Raw genomic sequence first — 19,517 nt, 5'->3', positions numbered from 1 at the left:
TGTCCCCTCTGGTCCCCATATCTGTTGCCACCTGAGCTCCCCATGGCACGGCGTGAGCCTGGCGTCTGCACCAGCTGCTTTTAATGAAACAGGCAGAAGCCTCATCTGGGTGTTGTTGACATGGTCTCCCAAAATGCCTGACAAGCAAAGCAAACAAGAGTGAAGCAGAGCTAGCTCCTGGGGCTAATGAGCAGTCATCGCTGCCATCTTCAGGGTCCTCTTTCCAGGGAAGAAGACTTCCAGCCTTTGTGACTGCCGTGCCACAGGTCAACAAGCACAGAGATACAAATACAGAGAGTTGCCTCCTGTCAGAAGCTTGTTGGTTTATGATTTCTGCCAAAAGGTTACTGTGAAGGTCTCCGTCTGACTTTGGACTTGCTTTATACTGTCTTTCGGGAAGATCTGAGGAGAGCGGATAGCTGGAGGGCTGAGGCTCACCTCCGCACCCTTGGTGCACTGAAGTTGGATGTCAACAGGCACAAGTCAGAGCAAGGAAGGAAGGAAGAAGAAGCCGGGCTGGAGAAATTAATGAGGAGACAGTTTTACCTTGTCTTTTCCCTTAAATGTGGCTTGTGGCAGATTAGCAGGGATCAGCTTTCATTGCAGCTGCCTATGCTGTACTTGACCTATGCAGAAAGAAGGAATTTGGTCCCCAAGCCTGGAAGTCAGGCACCCTTGCCTAGCTCTGATTTCTTTTAAATAATTTTAATTAAACAAGGAAAAAAAAAAGTGAACTGACAGTTATGAATAATGAAGTGAAAATGGGCTATGAATACAATAAGAACTAATTAAACAGTGAGGGTAAGACCATGTTGATTTATTTCCTTTTTTTTTTGTCAGACTTTTAAATGAAATACATGTGCATTAGGCCTAAGGAAGGACTTAAATCTGCTGCACACACTTTCCTTCAGAGCACAACGCATGACAGATGTTAGTCACATCATTTAATGCACTGCTGCACTAGGCTTCAGACACTGGTGTACAGCGCAGGGTAGGAACCCATATGGGAGGGCAGAGGAAATGATGCTGGGGAAGTACGTTTTACCTTCTGTCATGGATGTGCTTGCACAAGTGTACACTGAACCTGTGGCACAGCAGGTACCATAACGCCCAATCATCCCCAAATGCTAAGATGCTTCAGCCTGTTCTCATAAAAGTATCTGCATTTCCCTGGCAAGTTACTACTGAAGTGGGCAAATAACAACAGCAATATATTGCACCACAACGAAAATGAAATCACCGGCAAGGGACCATCCCACAGACCACCTGCAGATTGTATATCATTTCTTTTCAGAAAAGCTGGAGCAGAGGGGAAAGGGGATTATTTTATTCCACAGAAACTGATGGCAGCAAGCTGTAAATGATACAGGCAATATTCATTCCTCGCTCCCAAAGAGAGGAGCAAGGGCCAGCTACAGAAAATTAGAAGGCTTGACTGAAGACTTTCCTGGATGAATTCCTCCTTACTGCTGGTTTCAAGGCAAAAGACAGCAGGAGCACTGAAAAAGGCGACCCACGCAGTAGCTGACCGAGCAACCTCTGCCTCCCCTTGCCCAGCACTGTGAACCCCGTCCTTTCATCAGCACTCATAGGCTCCCCCCGACATGGAACAGGGTGGCTGAGCATCCCCAAAATATTATTGAGAACTGGCTGCCTGCCTCTGAGCTTGAGATCGACTCCAGGCTTCCCAGGTTCTGCAAAACATCCCCCCATTCCCTCGCGCCACGTTCGCTGCTTGTCTGCACTGTCTTCGAGTTTATCATCTCCAGCAGAAAACGTCACCGAGCTGGAAGGTCTGTTAACACCCAAACAAACCATATTTTTCCAATTGTTTTAGGGAGCGGATTGTGTGATGTGGTTGCTGTGGAGACTGTCGGAGCGGCGGCAGTATATCTGAGAACGGATCACTTCATACATTCCTTGCTTCTTACACATTTCCCTAAACAAGCACTGGGGAGAGAGGAGGCAGAGGTGGTGGATCTTCGACCTGACCCACCACGGCGAGAGCACGGGGCTACGCCTGGTGCTTGAGAAGCCCCTTTGAGCCTGTGCCCCAGTCTCCTTCCCCTACCCTTTGCACAGAGGGGCTCACGTCCAAGTAGAAACCTTTGAAGGCCCTTGGATAACCTGCGTTCAGAGAGCCACAAACCAGCTTGGCCCATCTACGCGAAAAACGTGTTTTTCCTCAAAATGGAAGGGCTGTATTTTCACGCAGCTCGCTCGCGCACAGAACGTCTCATTTATGGATCTACTACACGCAGTGAAAATGTGCCCTTTTTGTGAATAAAGCCCCAACTGTCTCCTAACAGTGCTAACACACTGACATCATTCTGCAAACATTTTCACGTAATACAGTCTCTGACAAGCTTTGTTTCCACTCGGGTCAAATTACTTGGAAAAATCACACTTTTCCCATTAAAGAATCATTTTCTCTTTAAGCAGTTTCCAAGGTACTCCACCCCACCAACTTCCAGTCGGAGCTGGCTCACTTCGCTGGGCCAGGTCCGATGGCCAGGACACAGGCGGTCCTCGGTGCCGGGGCAGGTGGGAGCTGGGCTGATGCGCTCAGGACAAATATTAGCCAAGGTTACAATGGCTGAAGTACTTTCAGCTCTGGCCGCAGTCTCCAGACAACAGAAGTTAGAAAGCTCTGCACCTCGACGAGCAAGTAATTTGTGGCTATTTACAAAGCAACACTTTCACTCCCTGCATTTACTCAGAGATTTAAATTCGGGTGAGCCTTGCACGAGGGTCATTTGAATAAGTAAAAGCATCCTAAGCTACCAGGTAAGATCCAGATTTGCTGTTACACTCTGGATGCTTTGTATTTTCTAACAGCACAAACCCAGCTCACAGAGGCCGGTTTGTGACACAAATAAACCGAGAGGAACAATTTTGCCTACAGAAAAGGGTGTCACAAATCTAAGTGGACTAGCAGTGGAGATTCTGTAAGTGCTTTGAAGATGAAGAGTGAAGCAATTGCTGATTGTTGTCATGTGAATTATCCTTGGGCGTATTTTCAGAAAGGGTGAAACCTCTCTTTGGCGGCTGGGGGTTGGACTGCAGATTCAAAATGGAGCTACAAGACCAAATCAGCTTATTTCTGTATATGCCTACTGTAGCTGGAAATTCATAGCTGGAAATTAAGGCTCAATTTTCATTTTCACCAAGTCTGTGCAAATTTCAGGAAGGAAACTAAAACAAAATCACATCCCCAAAAGCCCCCTATGACTAAGAAATCAGTCCTTGTACATTATCTTCTCCATAGGAAAAAAAACCCCTTCATTTCAAGAATTTTGGCCTGATTATTTTTAGTGTGGGTAATGACCTTAGTGTCACTTGCTCTGTGAAATTTGTACTCTGACACCTTTGTACTTGATTCGCTTCCTGAATTACTGAATGAAATGTTTTGTAAGTGAAAAGGCAAAGTTCAAGCACCATCCACATGCAAACTTGTGGCTTTCACAAAAGCTATAAATGTTGACTCTTCAGTCTCACTGAGATGTATTTTGCTCTTAGAAATAATTTGCATCTATTGGCTGTTATAATCTGAAAGATTGTTCTTTTTTTTTTAAACTCCAAAAAATAATACATAATGTTTTCACCATGTTTTTTGCCAACTTTTAAAATGTTTTTTTTTTAATTATTTTTATAGAAAACACCGGATTTTGTTATCCCCATTCTACAGATGGGGAAAATGCAGCACAGATAGAGTGAAGTGGTCAGTCACACTAGGCTGATGGTGAGGCAGGGAGAGCACCTATAGTTTCAAAGGCTCAGTACAGTGCTTCAACATAAACTGAGCAAAGCTGTTACACCCAAGATTTTTATAGGCTTGATGACAATGTAAAAAGAGTTGAGATCCTTCATAAAGTAATTTCTTTAGCCCATGCATTCTATGAAATGTGGAAAAAATGTCAGCTCAATATGGATTTCTTCAAACAAGAAAAATAGCACTGCAGTAATACTGTATGCGATTCAGTCAAATGATATTTTTTCTTTGTCTCCATTCCTTTCTGCTCAGTGTTTATGTTTGCGTCCCTACTAGTATATTGATTATCTAAATATCCTCCTGGGGAATAGATATGCACTTTCTCTTTTTCTTTTCATGGTACCAATATTTAGAAGTGAGAATATTCACATAGTCCTCTGCCTAATAAATTATTATTCTAAGGTAATTTCATTAACTACTATACTAAAACTTGTTTCATTTCACTAAAAATTGCCATAAAGATGGTTGCAATGGTTGCTGCATAAACACACAACATAGGTATTTTGTGTCCTGCTTGAAAACCAGAAGTCACACAGAAGGGATGAATGACATAGATGCTGCATAGAAGCACAGGTGGAAGAACCAGAATCATTCTTTATTTGTTTATAATGAAAAGTCAAGGTATTGTTTTAAATTATTTGGGTTACATAGAAGCAGACAGGTGGGAAGAGGAGAAGAAAGGGAGGTGGGAGAGAAGAAGGGTGGAAGGTGGGAAGGAGGAAAGAGAGAAGGAGGAAGGAAGGGAAAGGGAAGGAGAAAGGGAAGGAGGGAATAGTTAAAGGTTAGCCCCCAAGTCTGGTCAAAGGACTGGCTTTCTAGGCACCACAGCAGAGATCTAAAGAGGCCTGAGGAATGTGAATTTGTTGTGGTATTAAATGGCTTCCAGAACTGCCCCTTGTCTGGTAGCTCTGAGCATGGGCAGAGCAGGTGTGCAACCCCCTGCACACGTCTATGGAAATGGGCCCTAAGAAGTCCAGGTTTGGAACGAAAAGACTAACGAAAAGGACCTGTGGTCTATCTATCTGTCTTGCCATTGGTGCACATTCAGTCTTGCATTTTCTGTCTATATGCAACCTTGCACTGAATAATCACATTGCTTTATAGACAATCACAGATATTCATCTGGAGCTCTGCTAGCACAGATTGGAAAAGTCTTTAGTTAAGGCACGCCTCTTTCAGTCTAAGAAACCGTTTCAGGCTTAAATTCCTCCAGGACTCCATGGTGCTCAGAGTTATCATAAGCATTTATGTTCATCACAGAAAGCCAGTAAAAAAATCTTATATAAAGACAATGCAATAAATTATGGGTCCTTCTAAAGTTATTGAACCTCTTTGGGTGCAAATCTGTGGCATCCGTTTTCTATGGCTGCTTTTGGGTGAAATCAATGACTCCTTAAAAGTACTTCATTCTTTCTAATTGCTCTAAAGGGACTCTAAAAGGGTAAGTCAGATTTAGAAATTTACATTATAGATGTTTACAGCTGGATCCCTGTCTTACCATAGGTACCAAAGTTTGTGCTGATAATATACTTTCTTGACTAAGCTGAGGAGATGTTAGTGTCTTGATTAAGCTTACTCCAAGCATGCTTATAATCCACTGACAGCAGCGAGTTTGGCTCAGAAAGTGTAGGAGTGGTCGCAGAGGCTTGCTTTTTCATAACGTCCCAGTCAGAGGACTTGGTCTGGAACTGGGCGGTGCAGTGCCTGGTCCACCTGCAGCCTGAGAGCATTGCCGCTCTTACAAGAATACCCAAAACACCAGGCTAATGGGACAATACCCACCCAACCTTCCACTGCAACTTGGCTGTTCTGCAGTTAGGGACAACCAAGGGATCAGGCCCAGCCAGCATGCGTTCATGAAAGGCAGGTCCTGCTTGACCAACCTGATCTCCTTCTATGACCAGATGACCCGCCTAGTGGATGAGGGAAAGGCTGTGGATGTTGTCTACCTGGACTTTAGTAAAGCCTTTGACAGCGTCTCCCACAGCATTCTCCTGGAGAAACTGGTGGCTCGTGGCTTAGACAGGTTTACTCTTCGCTGGGTGAGGAACTGGCTGGATGGCTGAGCCCAGAGAGTTGTGGTGAATGGCGTTAAATCCGGCTGGTGGCCTGTCACAAGCGGTGTTCCCCAGGGCTCGGTTCTGGGGCTGGTCTTGTTCAATATCTTTATAGATGATCTAGATGAGGGAATCGAGTGCTCCCTCAGTAAGTTTGCAGATGACACCAAGCTGGGTGGGAGTGTTGATCTGCTGGAGGGTAGGAGGGCTCTGCAGGGGGATCTGGACAGGCTGGATCGATGGGCAGAGGCCAACTGTATGAGGTTTAATAAGGTCAAGTGCAGGGTCCTGCACTTTGGCCACAACAACCCCATGCAACACTACAGGCTTGGGGAGGAGTGGCTGGAGAGCTGCCCGACGGAAAGGGACCTGGGGGTGCTGGTTGACAGCCGGCTGAACACGAGCCGGCAGTGTGCCCAGGTGGCCAAGAAGGCCAACAGCGTCCTGGCCTGTATCAGAAATAGTGTGGCCAGCAGGAGTAGGGAAGTGATCGTGCCCCTGTACTCGGCACTGGTGAGGCCGCACCTCAAATATTGTGTTCAGTTTTGGGTCCCTCAGTACAAGAAGGATGTTGAGGTGCTGGAGCGTGTCCAGAGAAGGGCAACGAAGCTGGTGAGGATTCTGGAGCACAAGTCTTCTGAGGAGCAGCTGAGGGAACTGGGGTTGTTTAGTCTGGAGAAGAGGAGGCTGAGGGGAGACCTTATCGCTCTCTACAACTACCTGAAAGGGGGTTGTGGCGACGAGGGTGTTGGCCTCTTCTCCCAGGTAACTAGTGATAGGAGGAGAGGAAATGGTCTCAAGTTGTGCCAGGGGAGGTTTAGATTGGATATTAGGAAAAATTTCTTCACTGAGAGAGTGGTCAGGCATTGGAACAGGCTGCCCAGGGAGGTGGTGGAGTCGCCATCTCTGGAAGTGTTCAAAAAACGTGTGGATGCGGCACTTCAGAACATGGTTTAGGGAACATGGTGGTGCTGGATTGGTGGTTGGACTTGATGATCTTGAAGGTCCTTTCCAACCTAGTGATTCTATGATAAAACTCTTTTCCTTCCCCAAATTGCCAGGAGTGTGCTGGCTCTAGCAGCCTAGTGGTGGACTAGGGGGAACGGAGGAGTCCTTCTTTCTCAGTTGGGTGCCTATCTAATGTAAAACGAATCCATATACACTGTCACAGGGGGAAGGGATAAGTTCCCACTCCTCTTCAACCCACAGCTGGACTGCAAAATGAAGCTCAGATTTGCTTTTTGTCCTCCCTCCTCCCCGAGAGGTTTGACATGCCTGGCTGCCCCACCTCCCTCTGGATTGAGCTCCTTCCCACAGGCAGGACGGGCATTTGGGCACAGATCGGCAGCACTGGCTGGGATGGCTTCCCCCTCCCAAGCCCCAGAGCAAGCCGAGCCCCACAGCAGGGTGAGCACCAGTGTCTAAAGCAGGCGTCCTAGCCTGGGCCGGTGTCTAAGTGAAAAACAAACCAACAAAAATAATCCCTGTGGCCTGTATTTTCATGTGCTGCCCATGACAGACAGCCCTGCAGGCTTTGAACTCTGGAGAGGCAATGGCAGGTCTAGCAGCACACGTGCCGTTCCCAGTGCAAGTAGCCCATCCACTCCCAGAGACCTTTGGTGAGCTCCCTGCTGTGGTGCCTTCAGCTTCCAGAGCCAGCACCACCTTCCAGCCGTGGCACGTACGGCACCCTTTCTGCTCTCACCCGACAGACGCACATGGGTGCTCTTGTGATCACATCCTCTCTCATCCTCCATCCTGTGCTATAGGTGTCAAAAACCTGCTGTTGGCCCCAAGCAAAATCTCCGGCCTCCTGGCAATGATTGTGGGCAGGCTGGTGAACACATGCCATGGGCATTTTCCCACCTACATGGCCATGGGGTGTGCCAGAGTTGCCCTTGGGGTGCAGCTGGCTGTGTGGGGATCAGGTGGTCCATTTCCAGCAGTGATACATCACTGCTCCAAATTCACTCCATTCAGTCAGCCCCAGATTGTCCCACGCTTGCGGAATCTGAGCCTCACCTGAGTTTGCTCTCAGTAGACACCAGGTCTTCTTTGGCAGGTAAAGGCATTTCTTCACCTCTCTACTACAGCCCTTCCATGGTTTTTAAAGAAAACTGAAATCCTTTCTCAATAAAGTGCCCCAAAAAGGTGTGCAACATGATGTGGTCCCATGTGAGCAGGATTTCCTGCCTGACACCTGAACATTGCTCAAGAATTATTTAGCTTAATTTTCCTCTGAGCATGTAATGTGAAGTTTTCCAGTTATTACTTACAAATAAGTATCATGACTAATTTGACAAGTAACTCCAGACTTGAATACTTCTGCTGGAATATTTATTTAAAGACGACATCATTCTGGACTTGTTGTTGTGCAAAGCAAAGGAGAAACAACCTCATTGCTAACAGGTAGACAGGAACTCTTCGTTCTCGTTAAGAAATGAAATAGATTTCTTCTATACCTGTGGTCTCAAATTCGGTTATATACATGGATGAAATTTTGTCCCCATAGAGATTAATTGGAATTCCAGTTACCAACATCAAAGGGCTGAGAATGAATCCAATGTGAAAATTACATTTTCTGGGAGGAATTCTAAATTATCAGTGGTGTAAAGCAAGCCTGATATTTCTCTTTGAACAGAGAACTTCCTGAAGAGAATTCTCTTAATTTTCATTTAACTGTGTGTATAAAGAATGAATATGAGACTAGCAGTCTGGTCCCATGATACTGAATAAATTACTACACACTGGATCATAAATCAAGTGTTTGCATAATTTGGCTGTTTACAAATCAAGCCTCAGTCCAGAAACTGCTTTTTCCCAATGTAGTCATTGTAGTTGAGCGAATACTTGGAAAACACACAAGATTTCATCTATTTATCAGTTTCTTTTAAAACAGCTGTTCGTATCTGTAGTAAAACGGAAGATGCAAAATGTTCTTGGAATGCATCCAAAATGCGAAAATTATCATAGTAATAGCGGGAACATCATAAAATCTCACGGAAGGGATCCAGCTTCCTTTTCATTGGCTCTCAGGACATGGACGCCAATGAAACAGAACCTGCCAGGAGGACATTTTGGTAGCACAAGGCAGGAGCGTGTTTTCCTGGATGAGGGATGGCTGCACACGGAGCAGCCAGTACATCTGGTGGTTCGTGCCCAGCTCTGTCCCCATCTCCAAACACAGTCCTACGAGTTGGGCTCGTTTTCTGGAAGGGCACAAGTAACATGTGCTGGCTGCCTCAAATGCCAGTTTAAAGGAGGAATTTGCTGTTAGGAAAAATTCCATGTTCAGGGACTTATGCTCCTACTACTGGTATTCCTGAGGCAGGTTGGGCCAGCTCTTACTGCGAAGCCAGGGCCAACCTGAGCTTACCCATCAGGGGACAGGGGGTGACACTGGAGAGTTTCCATCTTTCCTTACACACAGCACAGGGGTTTCACCCTGCTCAGATCAATGGCTATGGGCCAGAGTCTGCCCAAAGTTACGTCAGGACAATTCCCACGCCCTGCAACAGGCAGCTTGTCCTGGTGTCATGGGGAAGTTTGGCCTGAAGGACAGAATCTGAAGGTGCTCCAGCTGAATGCTGTGTGCTGGCTTCTCTGAGACCTCACCTGGAGTCCTGCGTCCAGCTCTGGAGCCCTCAGCAAAGACATGGACCTATTGGAGCGCGTCCAGAGGAGGGACACAAAAATGATCAAAGGGATGGAACAGCTCTCCTGTGAGGACAGGCTGAGAGAGGTGGGGTTGTTCAGCCTGGAGAAGAGAAAGCTCCAGTGAAACCTTATCGCAGCCTTTCAGTACTTAAAGGGGGCCTGTAAGAAAGACGGGGACAGACTTTTTAGCAGGGTCTCTTGTGATAGGACAAAGGGTAATGGTTTTAAACTAAAAGAGGGCAGATTTTGACTAGATCTAAGGAAGAAATTTTTCACAGTGAGAGTGAAAGAGGTGAAACACTGGCACAGGTTGCCCAGAGAGGTGGTAGATGCCCCGTCCCTGGAAACATTCCAGGTCAGGTTGGACGGGGCTGTGAGCAACCTGATCTAGTGGAAGATGTCCCTGCTCATTGCAGGGGGGTTGGACTAGGCGACATTTAAGGGTCCCTTCCAACTCAAACTATTCTATGATTCTATGATTATCCACCCACTCACTCCAAACTCAACCTTGAGGTGAATAGACGTGCAACCCTAGCCAGAATGTTGGAGTAGGCAGTGTTTCTACCCGTGTAAATGGCAACATAAGGACCAAACCAAAGATTCAACTCACTTGGAAGCTGTGCCTCCAACCTCATTCCAAACAGATGTGTAGAAACATAATATTGTACTTAGAAATACATTTGAGTTTCTGCAGTCATTTTTAGAAGCAATAAACTAATGAGAGGCTTGAACGTTGGAATTGGCCACCATTCGCATTTCCAAGATAAATATCTTAAAATACATTATGATCAAAATAAAACAGGCAAATTACTAGTAAGGTTTCCAAGAGTAGGTGGCTTGTTTTGAAGTACCATTAATGTTTTTCATTTTGTTTTGGTGCCAGCCTGTGAAGCAAAAATATTCCAAGAGATAACACAAAGGTACATACTCAAAAGAAGAATAAACCCATTATTCATCTATTGCGAGACATTTGGCCACAATGAAGTAAGAGGGATGGAGAATGGAAAGTTGTTGACGTGTCCGGAAGATGGAGATTATTTTGTGGAATGTAGTGCAAAGTTTAGGGCTATCTATAAAAAAAAGGAAAAGATTGCTGGGTCGTGGGAGAAGGAAACCAGCTCCCCAGAAGACAGAGGAAGCCCCACAGTCACAGCAACATCACCCTGGGGTAACGCATCCAGGTTAACCAGTGTGCAACCGTGCACTTGTGCAGGAGACACAGGATATTTACTTCTCACACCTGCAAATCTCTTTGCTTCTCCTCTGTAACAACCGTAACATCCACAGTAAGAAAAACAACACCTGAAACTATAAGATACTAGAGGAAGAGAGTATTCTTACTTTTTTTATTCTGTTCACCAGCAGGTAATCATCACATACAACTCCCAGAGCAGCCTAGGAAGTGACCCACACCTCTCACTAACATCAGTGATCCCTGTCAATCTAACTCAGGAGAAAAAGGAGCTGCAAAGCTGAGGTGCAAACCAGAACACATAAGCAGGTTACAACAGTCCTATTGAGAAGCCTTCAATATCACAAGGCTCTTGGGAAAACAGCAACTGCCAATACTTGAATAATACTGCTACTATTTGCAATTCTTACATCTTAGCTATTTTTTTTATTTAAGAATAAAGAATTAATCTGCTTAAGAAGGAATTTAAATCTAGGATTGCTGGATTATTGACCTCCATTTTTATAAGTTTTCACAGATATAAAGGGAAAGGAATGTCTGGGTTCTTGGAGTCTAATAAGGACAAAGACATAGGAAAGTTCAAATTTTGTTGAATGACTGTATTGTTTATCTTCATTTCTTATATAGATATCAATTTAATAAATTTCATTATATGTATGATTTCTTTATAGCTAAGTCAACATATTTTATAACAACATTTAAGAAAGGAGTTATGTTATATTCCTTAAACTTCTTTCTTAGATACAATTTGTCGATTGTTATTAAAGGCCATGTTCAATAATTATGTCAACTTTGCATGAACGTCTCCCTGCAAAACACACTCTGCTTTTCTGGCTCACACATATGGTACTCAAGACACAAATAAACCAAAAAATGAGCTAACAAAATTGGTCCAAATCTGATTTTGCTGTCCCTGTTTTAGATACCGTGAATCGCCAGCAGCAGCTCCAGCAGAATGACATTACAGCTGCAGATCTGTGGGTGAGCACGTGACCAGCCTTCGCTGGGGACGTGCATCTCCAGTCCCTGCTGAGGGGTCAGCTGGCTCTCACTGCCCGCTGGGAACAGCCAGATCGCTGAAGGGTGAGCGAGACCTGTGGGAATCACTCTGCCCAGAGGTCCTGCGGGGAGTACCTGGGGCAAAACAAAAGGAGGGTTCAAGAAGGGGTGGGAAGTGCTGACTTTTACACTGAAAAGAGTACGTACAAAATTTTCTGATGCTAACAGGTCTCAAGCTTTGGCCAGCTGCAACGAACATCCCCTGGCTGAAGGCCTGTGGTTCTGGGGAGCCAAAGGGTGTTCTGGTGCGGCTACATCGCCTCCCACGGTGCCTACTGCATTGCTGATCCCAACAGAGCAGCTCTGCAAAGACTTTTCTTTCCCAAAATGTAGTTCAAGAAGACTACTGTCAGCCCTGACAGTGATCAAGCACGTAAGTCTACAAAACCACTGAGCATCAGGTGTCAAAAAGAGCCTTAATTTTTAAAATAGTTATTGATGAACTTTAACACAGTGTTGATAAATGAGATTTTTCTGCAATATTTGACTGCTACCCAACTCATTCGGTCATAACTCATCACCTGTGTCTCAGGATGGTGTGGTGGCAGCTGTGTGATCAAGCTCCAATCAATCAAGTTTTCTATGGCTTTGGGGCTGCAGTACTGGAGGCTGGAGCTGGCACCCTCGGTATCAGCTGACGATTTCCTGCCAAAGCCTTACTGCGTGAGTCATCTTACTGCTCGGGGAAGCGAGTCTGAAAGGGTTGTTTTACAGGCACAGCGGAAAGGACTCCGGTAGGGGAAGGGACAGCAGGATTTTCAGAGGTTTTTCTTCTGGAGCTGGGAAAGTGCATAAAGGGTCCAAACCTGGCACTTAAGAGCTAGAGTGACCCCTCTGCCCTCCAGTGCCCTGGGTGGATCAGCATTTGTTTGTCCAGTGTTCCTACCGAACGGGCGTCTGAATTAGTTAACAGAAGAATTGCTGTAGCAATACTGATGTCAGAATGACCACTGGAAGTTCATTTCCAAGAGTGTTTTTTGAGCTGGATCTGTTTCTGACTTACTTCCAATTGTGATATGTCACAATACCTAGCTGAACTATTACACCAGTGTAACAGAGCAGAATTTGGTCTAGATACAGCCTGACAAGCAGTAATCACAACCTTCTGCTCCCAAACCACAAGCCTCTTACCACTCGAGCTAAAGGAAAATTTTCATTCATTTTGATTAATGTAGGGTTCTTGTGCAGGACTAATTTAGACCATGCAAAGCTGAGAAGCTTCTAACCTGACCTTTCAAACGCACCTGTGGGAGGACTTTTGGAGGGAGTTGTTTAGTTTATTTCTAGTTACTATAATTCCATAGAAATTTCGTGTCCTCTCACATACAGTTTTACAGAAAATGAAGAATTGCAAAAATGAGGTTATGGAGGTATTTATCCTAAAAAAATAACTTCCACAACATTTCAAGTTTCCTGCTTGGATAGCAGTGGCAGGGTTTGGTTTTTTTTTTTTAATGACGCTTAGTTTATATCTGCCATGCGTTTGAGTTTTGGCAAGTAGAGGATTATGTTTCAAACCTGAACTGCAAATTTCTCTCCAGTGATTGGCAATCTTCAGTGAACCTGATTCTGAATTTCAGGCTCATTAAAAACGCTGAACCCAGGCGGGGTTTTGCCTAGTTTTATGTTTCGTCTTAAAAACTTTGCATACCTTTATTCAGAAGTACTTGGTGAACCAGCCATTAGAGGGTAAGCTTTTTCTAGTGATCGAGAAAGTGAGGTTCTGCTCAGCAGGGATTAAAACTGCACTGTTGTCTTTCCTTAGAAATATTTGATCTTAAAAAATTCAGGACTACGAAAATTTATTGTCAAAATATAGCTTTTTGCTAGTCCTAGCGTCTGAGGATATGTCCTTTCCTAAGCTGATACTTGGCCTACAGGTTTTCTCCGTCGCTTTTTAGATCACATGCCCAGTTGACAGGCAGCATTTGAGCATCTGCCTCCACTGACCTGTATCTGGCATCTCTGAGTGGGCATGGAAGTTGTCTCTGCAGCAACAACTGCGTTTTGCAAGTTCTCTCAAGGTCAGGATCTTGCTATTTGCCTCTGGCACTCTCAGATTCCTCCTAATGAAAATTGCCAGAAATCTGCTCTGGCACGAATTAGAACATTAACACCCTCCTGAGCCATGAATATTTGATTTTTCTCACTTTTGCATAAGAACTCATATCTTTATTGTGCTGGTTTTCTTTCAAATTAATTTTCTTTTATTTGAAAGGCCAAAGAGGAAGACTTTAAAAAATATTTTGGGATGTTAAGACATACATTTCACTTAATTAATCCAATTAATTCAGATTAGTGAAAGGTAGTGAAATCAAAGCCAAGTCTTTGATGGACTTTGGAATCACAGTCAAAAGCATGTCCCTCTTCAGTACCAGCAAGACAGTCTTTTTCATTCACAGTTAGGAGTAAGTTAGAGCAGCAAAATCTGGCTTTGCATTTCAAACACACCAAAAGATATTCAGACCATACCACTGAAGAGACCGAGCCATCTACAAAGAGTAAGGCTGCATCCTGTGCCTTATAGGCACCTTTATGAAGTCCTCTATACGGGAGATGAAAAAAAAAAGAGGTTGTAAGCTTTCTTAGCCCTGCTAATGTACATTAGCACTGCTACAAAAGTGGAATATGTATTTGGCAAAGGGAATAACACTGACATTTGCCTTGTAAAACTGAGGGAGAGAGATCACTAGCTCTTCTCCAAATAATTTTCCTTAAGAATTACCCAAGACCTAGGTCTCTTGCAGGATTGACTTTTGCAGCGTTTTCTAGGCTGTGGTATAGCTATACTTTGTCCATACCACAGGCCAGTCCGTAGTGTGGACTGTGCTACGGCTCCTGCGCTTCAGGGGGAGGCAAAGATACCAGGACACAGAGGTGGGGATGCAGGACTGAACATGGTCCCCTCTTTTCTTCATGCACTAAGGTCCACACCATGCTACTCGGGTGTGCAGTCAGACCCCTTGACTTGCGTGTTTACCCTTTGGTGTCTGAAGCAGTCCTAAAACATCTCAGGTAAGGGTTGCACCCTCAAACCAGATTCACTGTGTTAAGCTGCTCTCCTCACACTTCTCTCCTAGTGGGGCCAAGTGGCTTCCAGACACTTGTTAGTTGTGACTTGGTGTTTGGACACAAAACGGCTGTGGCTGACTCCTATCTATATGATACAATTATCCACAATTTCCAATAGTCTCAGGTAGATGACTCCTGTAGTTCCGTAGGACCTACCTAAAACACTTTTATGTCTTCCTCCTCTTGTCACAAATACTATAAAATGCCATTAAAAGACTGAAATAACAAAATCACTCTACTTGTTTTTGTCTTCCTAGAATATAGAAATTTTATTTCTAAATAAGGGCATTATTTGGTTACCAAGTTATCTGGGTGTCATTTCTGCCGATGCTGTAAATTTGGCATCCCAGAAACAGAAACCTTAGTCCTGCTCAGGTTTAAAGGTGGTTCCTGGGATTTATTTGTTTGCTAGTTCCTGAGTATGCAGTATACTAATTTAATCATGAAGAGGAAGATGCCGTCCATGAAGTATCTGCACTGTTGGCCTGGTAATAAGTTTGCTTAAAAAAATATTATGTACTGTATCAGCCATAAAGATTTCATCAGATAATGGAAGAAATGGGGCTGTAGTTGCAGTGTGATTATTGTTCTGCTCATTGCGCTGGGCCTGCACAGCAGTGAAGTGATGCACAGAGGACACTTCCAACAATTCCCTCTATACTTTAACATTAAAATGAAATGATTCAAGACAATGTCAATACAAAACCATATTCATTAAAAAAGAATTGAAAAAAAAGTATTTTGCTATGGTTGTCCAACTAAAAATTACAAGATTTAACAACAGGAGATCAATCTACCAAAGCAATTGTTGTATCTTTTGGTTTTTATATCAATATTTATTTCCCTCCCTATTGATTTAAGCAAAAGCCTCTTCTACTCTCCAAAGTACAAGATGTGCCTCAAAAAACACCAAAACTGTTACTTCAATGGAGAAGTAGAAGTCAGAAAAACAGTATAGACCAGATTTGTGATTTGTACCACTGTAGCGGGAATGATGAATGGGACCAAGAAGTCCCATATAAAAGTGGAGATTAAATTAAATGTCCCAAGTGATCTCTCCAGCACACTGTCCTCCACCTCACAAATATGCCCCAGTGCATGCCACGTGTACCCAGTGTTAGTATCTGGGCCTTCTTATTTTTCCACATTGAGTGCTGAGGTTGTGTAAGAAAAAGCGGCAATACTGTCCAAGAGGTTCTTGGCTCAGATCATTGATAATATCACTTTCTGCTTTAACTCTGAGTGGTAACATGCTAGCCCAGTTTATTTAAAGCAGAAGACTCAAGGTGCTCCAGTTTTTGCACCTCGGTGGTCTGAGCTCCCTCACACTGCCATCTTGGTTGAGGCAGCTGAATGGCTCCGTAAACACCTCACAGGTAGCACCAAGTCACCACCTCAGAAGTCAAGGAGAAATAAGGGAAATCCCATTGATATTTCAATTTTATCAGCTATTGCCAGCACTGATCCTGGATAAGAAGTAAATCCATGCTTCACAGCTTTTTATAACAAGGTAACAGAAATTTCATGACCTCCTGAAAGCAACTCATTCTCTGTGTTTTGCCTGCCCAGAGCCCATGGGAATTTTGTGACAGTGATGAATGAAAGAATTGAATCATCATGAATGAATGATGCTACACCTACTTTCTGAAGTCCCCATGGCTCCTAAAGCTTCTGACATGCTAAAGTTCCATCATTTTCTAGAGGATTAAGGCAAATTTACCCTCAATGTGTTTTTTAATTTTCCTCTTTTATACTGTTTACCAAGGAAAAATATTTGAAACTTATGGGTCTGATATTAGTCTTTTGCTCAGGTTTGTTTGGCCGTTGTTCTTGATTACCATGTCAGACTGCTGAAATCTGGTTTGAGGGGAAGGGAAGAAAAGAGAAGACAGAACATGGCAGAAAGCCTGACAGGCATAAATTTTGCTTTCCAGCATGTCTGTGCTTGCAATCAGCAGCCTAAAAAGTTCTGCTATGATCATCAAGAGATGATGTCTATCAATCAGTCTTTAAACACGGCCCGTTAGGTTCTCTTGTTGAGCATGTAACTGAATATACAATTCCCTGAAGGTTTTTTTCATTGCATTTTGCAGCCAAAGGAGAAATAAGGGAAGTCCTTTTGCTTTCCAATACATTAAGTGGTGTGGATCAAAGGGATTAGTATCATAGCCTAAAAAGTTATTTTTTAGAGCTATAATAGAATCTATACGGCTTTTTTTTTCCCAATAGAATTGTTTAAGACATAAATCAAGTCACATAGTATTGATTGTAGAATATATTTGCAGATGTCACCCCTCAGTATAAAGAGACTTGATTTCGAAGTGTTTTGCTTTCTGGTGCTGTAGGATTTTATACATTCAATAGGGCATATGCAAAATGCATTATATTATTCTCTGAGTTTAGATTTTTTCCAGACAACAGGCGTTACTTTTATGATGCCCTGAATAGAATGACAGAGTAAATTGCCCTGATTTATACTCCATTACAACCAGTGATACTGCTGTCATGACTGCTGCTCTTTCTCATTACACAACATCATATACTCCCTTGCCTAGCAATGAAATAAGTCACAGCATTCCCAAATACCAGCAACACAGGTCGATTCCCATCATGTGTCTTGCTCGGTCACCCTGGGAACTTTTCCATTTTAGACCTCAGTCTACAGCTCCTCTTACGGATGGTTTCCATTCCGTTGCCTTATCTGGGGGTATACATGGTATCCCATTCTTCATTTTAGATGTACTGTTTGGAGACAAGCACCAAAACAATAAATCATGGGGCTAGGTTATTTTTAGGCCACATTTCCGAATCAACATTGAGACTATTTCTGAAGAACCTGCACAAGGAACTTATTGTGTGCATACACAAATAAATGACACAATTCAATGGTTTAATACTATCTGCCAAGTTAAACTACTGCAGAGCAGCTGTGTACATTTAAAATGATCCCTGGCACTTCTGAGGAGTTCATAAATCAGCAGAAACATACTTTCTTCCAATTAAGAGAGTTAAAGGAAAAAAATCAGAAATTAATGTGTCTAGGACATAAATGACATCTCTATGCACTTGTGAATGTGAATCTGAAAAAAAGAGAAAGCAACGCTCTTTACATTATTAGGATTAGAATAAATTTTAAACATCCCTTTTCACAAGTGTTTCAATTTTGACAAAAGTATTGTTATAAGGAGGCTTGCCTGAAGCCAGCCAGTGATGTTAACCCAAGTCTACTGAAGAAATGACAGACAGTCATCAGCCAAACCACAAAAGTAGCTCACCAATGCCTCAAACTATGGCTCCTTCCACTAAGGGTGACATGAGATGTATACTCCGTATGGGCAGTCACTAAAATACTGATCATTGCTCTAAAGAACCATATTGCATAGTTTTGCCATGTAAATATTCCTGTCAATTCACTGGCATCAACAGCAACCACCACACTATTGCTCAATGAATTTGTGCCCTTGGCTCTTCTGCTTTGCTATCGCAAACACTGTAGAATACAAAGGAGATGGATAACAGGCATCACCGAGCCTTTACCACCTATCGCAGTCTCTTCTGTTTGTGCATCGTCTTTCTTGTGCATCTTCTCTTGCCTTCTCGTCATGCTCCAATATCCTGCACCTTTTCACAATAAAGTTACCCTCTTGCTGTAGCTGGATCTTCATCCCAAACATACATGACACAGTTTGTTTATCCCTGTGAATACATGCATAAAAATGTATATTTTCTTCTATTTTAGATCTTACTAAGGGAAGCAGAAGGTGCATTAATAAAAATATTTTGAAATAAAAAAAAAAAAACTCATAAAAACAACAGTTTTGCGCAGAAACTTACACCCATCTCACCAGGTCATCTCCCTTTGCTCTCCAGCAGATTTCTCAAGTATACTCCAGAAAGCTCCATCCAATGGAGCCCTGCTTCCTCTCTTCCTTCACTGAATGGTGTCTGCAACCAGCTTCCCATGGCTCTAGTGCTGCAGGACACAGTTCCTGCATACGTCATCTGAGAAACATATAGGTTGGAAGGGACCTCAGGCAGTCACCTAGAGCATCCTCGTGCTGAAAGAAGGTTGTTAGAGCAGGTGGTCAACACCTTGTCTGGTCATTTTTTTTAATAGCTCCAAAGATGGGAATTGCATAACCTGTCTGGACAATCTGCTCCAGGGTCTGATGACTCCCATGGTGAAAAAACTTCTTTTTCTTATATCGAGTTGGGATTTCCTGTTTCCAGCTGGTGTCTGTTGCCTATTGTCTTTCCCGCTGTGCACACCTAGGAAGGTGCCTCCACCCTCTCTATACCTTCCCATTACAAAGCCATTCCCAGGAGTGGGCAGCACAGAAATTAATTTCATTATTCTTATGATTTATTTACTCAAAACCTACTATTTCCATTTGGATACTTCCTAAGATCCACAACTGGTCCTCTCCACATTCCAGCGGAGGGATATCTCCTTTCACTTGTGCTCTGTCAGAATGGAGGACTAATGTATGCATAATTGCCAGAGTGTCTGGCGCATGCTTGAATCTGTTTCTTGTTAACTAGACCGTCATTGCACATTTGAAACACAGAAGCTATGCTAAAGCATGTCCTCTTATTCTAAGCTTATAGTAAACCAGGCCATTTTTGTGGTAAACCAAGTGTGGAATGGAGAAGATTTGGAGGACTGGGAGACCAGTCTGGGTCAATACTGCTATATATTGACATAATG

The sequence above is a fragment of the Phaethon aethereus genome (genome assembly GCF_964289735.1).
Source record: "Phaethon aethereus genome assembly, chromosome: 4".
NCBI classification, from domain to species: domain Eukaryota; kingdom Metazoa; phylum Chordata; class Aves; order Phaethontiformes; family Phaethontidae; genus Phaethon; species Phaethon aethereus.
Note: the sequence above shows the minus strand (reverse complement) of the source record.